This window comes from Salmo trutta, chromosome 6, assembly GCF_901001165.1.
Source record: "Salmo trutta chromosome 6, fSalTru1.1, whole genome shotgun sequence".
In the NCBI taxonomy this organism is placed as follows: domain Eukaryota; kingdom Metazoa; phylum Chordata; class Actinopteri; order Salmoniformes; family Salmonidae; genus Salmo; species Salmo trutta.
Genome location: NC_042962.1, coordinates 49,749,267 through 49,754,993, shown reverse-complemented (window position 1 = coordinate 49,754,993; position 5,727 = coordinate 49,749,267).

Here is a 5,727-nt window from a genome sequence, read left to right as displayed (position 1 = left end):
CTGCACACAGAGTCCTGGTTCCTGTTCCTGGTCACCTCTCGCTGGTTCGCTCTCCGACTGGATGGAATCTGCGCGGCCTTTGTCACTGTCACCGCCTTCGGCTGCCTCTTCCTCAGAGATGGTAAGAGGATAAATTATTATAGCTGTGCCTCAAATGACACCCTATTCCGTATGTAGTGCACTTTTGACCAGTGCCTTAAGATGTGTGTGTATATATACCTTCTATTAAGTCCACCTTAAGGGACCCCTGACTTCATTACACAAGCTGTTACACAATGGTAGAAATCAATGTTGGTTTCATCTGACATAAAAAATTGAATTCGAGGTTGGATAATCTTTCTGCTCAAAGTCTTTGGCTCATTGCCTGTTACCGAGCAACAACTTTTATTACACTTGAGACCAAACAGTTATCCAAGAAACACTACCGGTCAAAGGTTTTAGAACAGCTACTCATTCAAGTGTTTTTCTTTATTTTTACTATTTTCTACATTGTAGAATAATAGTGAAGACATCAAAACTATGAAATAACACACATGGAATAATGTAGTAACCAAAATAGTGTTAAACAAATATATATTTTATATTTGAGATTCTTCAAATAACCACCCTTTGCCTTGACAGCTTTGCGCATTCTTTCCATCGGCTTCATGAGGTAGTCACCAGGAATGCATTTCAATTAACAGGTGTGCATTCTTAAAAGTTAATTTGTGGTATTTCTTGCGTTAATGCATTTGAGCCAATCAGTTGTGTTGTGACAAGGTAGGGGGTGTATACAGAAGATAACCCTATTTGGTAAAAGACCAAGTCCGTATTACGGCAAGAACAGCTCAAAAAAGCAAAGACAAATGACAGTTCATCATCCACATGAAAGTCAGTCAATACGGAAAATGTCAAGTGCAGTCGCAAAAACATCAAGCGCTATGATGAAACTGGTTCTTATGAGGACCGCCACAGGAAAGATAGACCCAGAGTTAACTCTGCTGCAGAGGATAAGTTCATTAGTTACCAGCCTCAGAAATTGCAGCCCAAATAAATGCTTCACAGAGTTCAAGTAACTGACACATCTCGACATCAACTGTTCAGAGGAGACTGTGAATCAGGCCATCATGGTCGAATTGCTGCAAAGAAACCACTACTAAAGGACACCAATAAGAAGAATAGACTTGCTTGGGCCAAGAAACACGAGCAATGGACATTAGACCGGTGGAAATCTGTCCTTTGCTGGAGTCCAAATGTGACTTTTTTGGTTCCAACCGCCGTGTCTTTATGAGATACGGTGTGGGTGAACAGATGATCTCCGCATGTGTATTTCCCACCATAAAGCATGGCGGAGGTGGTGTGGGGGTGGTTTGCTGGTGACACTGTCTGTGATTTATTTAGAATTCAAGGCACACTTATCCAGCATGGCTACCACAGCATTCTGCAGCGATACGCCATCCCATCTGGTTTGAGCTTAGTAGGACAGTCATTTGTTTTTCAACCGGACAATGGCCCAACACACCTCCAGGCTGTGTAAGGGCTAATAGACCAAGAAGGAGAGTGATGGAGTGCTGCATCATATGACCCTGCCTCCACAATCCCCAACCTCAACCAAATTGAGATGGTTTGGATAAGTCTTGAGTGAAGGAAAAGCAGCCAACAAGTGCTCAGAATATGTGGGAACTCCTTCAAGACTGTTGGAAAAGCATACCAAGTGACGCTTGGTGAGAGAATGCCAAGAGTGTGCAAAGCTGTCAAGGCAAAGGGTGGCTACTTTGAAGAATCTCAAATATAAAATATATTTTGATTTGTTTAACACTACTTTGGTTACTACATGATTCCATGTGTTATTCCATAGTTTTGATGTCTTCACTATTATTCTAAAGAAAAAACCCTTGAATGAGTAGGTGTCTTAAAACTTTTGACCGGTAGTGTATGTCAAGAAACATAATTAATAAGAACGTTTCATGAAATAAAATAATCTAATCAAAATCACATTTTATTTGTCACATGCTTCATATAAAACAGATGTAGACTAACAGTGAAATGCTTACTTACAGGCCCTTCCCAACAATGCAGAGATAAAGAAAATAAAGAAATAATAGAAAAGAAATAACAATAACTTGGTCGATGTGCGAGGTAGATATGTACATATACAGTGCGTCCGGAAAATATTCAGACATCATCTCTTTTTGTTACATTACAGCCTTATTCTAAAATGGATTAAATCATTGTTTCCTCTTAATCTACACACAATATCCCATAATGACAAAGCGAAAAAAGGTTTCTATACATTTTAGCAAATTTATAAAAAATTTAAAAATATCTTAAATAAGTATTCAGACCCTTTGCTATGAGACTTGAAATTGAGCTCCGGTGCATCCTGTTTCAATTGATCATCCTTGAGATGTTTCTACAACTAGGTTGGAGTCCACATGTGGTAAATTCAATTGATTGGACATGATTTGGAAAGGCATACACCTGTTTTATGTAAGGTCCCACAGTTGACAGTGCATGTCAGAGCAAAAACCAAGCCATTGATGGAATCATCTGCAGAGCTCCGAGACGACAGGATTGTGTAGAAGCACAGACCTGGGGAAGGCTACCAAAGAAATTCTGCAGCATTGAAGGTCCCCAAGAACACAGTGGCCTCCATCATTCTTAAATGGAAGAAGTTTGGAACCACCAAGACTCTTCCTAGAGCTGGCTGCCCGGCCAAACTGAGCAATCGAGGGAGAAGGGCCTTGGACAGGGAGGTGACCAAGAACCCTATGGTCACTCTGACAGAGCTCTAGAGTTCCTCTGTGGAGATGGAAGAACCTTCCAGAAGGACAACCAGCACTCCAACAATCAGGCCTTTATAGTAGAATAGCAAGATGGAAGCCACTCCTCATTAACAAGCACATGACAGCCCACTTGGAGTTTGACTCTCAGACCATGAGAAACAAGATTCTCTTGTCTGATAAAACCAAGATTGAACTGTTTGGTCTGGAGGAAATTAGGCACCGCTCATCACCTGGCCAATACCACTCCTACGGTGAAACATGATGGTAGCAGCATCATGCTGTGGAGATGTTTTTCAGCGACAGGGACTGGAAGACTAGTCAGGATCGAGGGAAAGATAAACGGAGCAAAGTACAGAGATCGTTGATGAACATGTGCTCCAGAGCGCTCAGGACCTCAGACTGGGGCGAAGGTTCACAACTCTCTGAAAGTCCTAGAGTGGCCCAGCCAAAGCCTGGACTTTAACCCTATTGAACACCTCTGGAGAGACCTGAAAGTAGCTGTGCAGCAACGCTCCCCATCCAACCTGACAGAGCTTGAGAGGATCTGCAGAGAATGGGAGAAACTCCCCAAATATAGGTGTGCCAAGCTTCTAGCGTCATACCCAAGAAGATTCAAGGCTGCATTCACTGCCAAAGATACTTCCACAAAGTACTGAGTAAAGGGTCTGAATACTTATGTAAATGTTATATTTCAGTTTTTTTATTAGCAAACATTTCTAAAAAACTTTTTTCTTTGTCATTATGGGGTATTGTGTGTAGATTGAGGATTTTTTTTAATCCATTTTAGAATAAGGCTGGTACGTAATTTTTTTGGGGAAAAAGTGAAGGGATCTGAATACTTTCTAAAGGCACTGTAACTAGGAATAAAGTATACAGTGCATTCGGCATATGAATGTGCAAAGGATAGATAATAAACAGTAGCAGCATTGAATGTAATTAGTCAAAAGAGTTATTGCAAAAAGGGTCAATGCGGATAATGAAATAGCTACCCGGACTAACTACTTCGCACTCTTATGGCTTGGGGGTGGAATCTGTTCAGGGGCCTGTTGGTTCCAGACTTGTTACATCGGAAGCTCTTGCCATGCGATAGCAGAGAAAACAGTCTAAGACATGGGTGTCTGTGTCTTTGACAATTTTTAGGCCCTTCCTCTGACACTGCCTGGCATAGAGGTCCTGGGTGACAGGAAGCCTGGCATAGAGGTCCTGGGTGACAGGAAGCCCTGCACTGGGCCTTATGCACTACCCTCTGTAGCGCCTTGCAGTCAGATGCCAAGCAGCTGCCATACCAAGCGGTGATGCAGTCAGTGAAATGCTCTCAATGGTACAGTTGTTGTATATCTTTTTGAGCATCAGAGGACCCATGCTAAATCTTTTTAGCCTCCTGAGGGAGACCAGGCGTTGTCGTGCCCACTTCACGCCTGTGGTGGTGTGTGTGTGGACCATGATATATCCTTAATGACGTGGACACAGAGGAACTTGAAGCTCTCGACCCGCTCCACTACAGCCCTGTCCGATGGGGGCGTGCTCAGCCCTCCGTTTCCTGTAGTCTATGATCATGTCCTTTGTCTTGTTGAGGGAGAGGTTGTTGGTCTGGCACCACACTGCCAGGTTTCTAACCTCCCAATAGGCTGTCTCATCGTCGTCGGTGATCAGGCTTACCACCATCTTGTTGTCAACTTAATGATGGTGTTGGAGTCGTGCGCGGCCACACAGTCATGGGTGAACGGAGTACAGGAGGGGACTAAGCACGCACTCCTGAGGGTCCCCTGTGTTGAGGGTTAGTGTGTTGGATGTGTTGTTGCCTATCCTCACCACCTGAGGGCGGCCCGTCAGGAAGTCCAGGATCCATTTACAGAGGGAGGTGTTCAGTCCCAGGGTCCTTAGCTTATTGATGAGCTTGGAGGGGATGATGGTGTTGAGCACTGAGCTGTAGTCAATGAACAGCATTCTCACATAGGTGTTCCTCTTGTCCAGGTGGGAGAGGGCAGTCCGGAGTGCAATAGAGATTGCGTCATCTGTGGATCTTTTGGAGCGGTATGCAAATTAGTTGGGTCCGGGGATGATGGTGTCTTTTTAAAGCATTTAAGGCTACAGATGCGAGTGCTACAGGCCATAGTCATTTAGACAGGGTACCTTGGTGTTCTTGGGCACAGGGATTATGGTGGTCTGCTTGAAATATAGGTATGACAGACTAGATCAGGGGAAGGTTGAAAATATCAGTGAAGACACTTGCCAGCTAGTCAGCGCATGCTCAGAGTACATGTCCTGGTAATCCGTCTGGCCCTGCAGCCTTGTGAATATTAACCTGTTAAAAGTTCTTACTCACATTGGCTACGTAGAGCGTGATCACACAGTCGTCCCGAACAGGTGGTGCTCTCATGCATGATTCAGCATCTGCTTGCCTTGAAGCGAGCATAAAGGCATTTAGATCGTCTGGTAGGCTTGCGTCACTGGGTAGCTCGCAGCTGGGTTTCCCTTTGTAATCAGTGATCGTTTGCAAGCCCTGCCACATCCAACCAGTGCCAGAGTATTCGATCTTAGTGCTGTATTGACGGCTCGATAGAGGTTGTTGTGGGATTTCTTATAAGCGTACGGATTAGTGTCCGTCTCCTTGAAAGCGGCAGCTCTTGCCTTTAGCTCAGTGCGGCTGTTGCCTGTAATCCATAGCTTCTGGTTGTTGACATGCTGTGTAGCCAATTAATAGAGTAAATGTTCTTATCTGTTCTAATCAGGGCTGGAGGCAGGAGCTGTGGGTTTGGTGTTGTCCTACGCTGTCACCCTTCTTGGGAACTTCCAATGGACCATTCGTCAGAGTGCGGAGATGGAAAACATGGTAAGATCACATCAAAGTCCTAACTCTGGTATTGTCCATCCCCCAGCTTCCCAGGCCCAGGACCTTTTACAATATGTAAAGGATTTTACCTGGGTATAAATATCCACAGGGAAAATAATCAAACCCAGA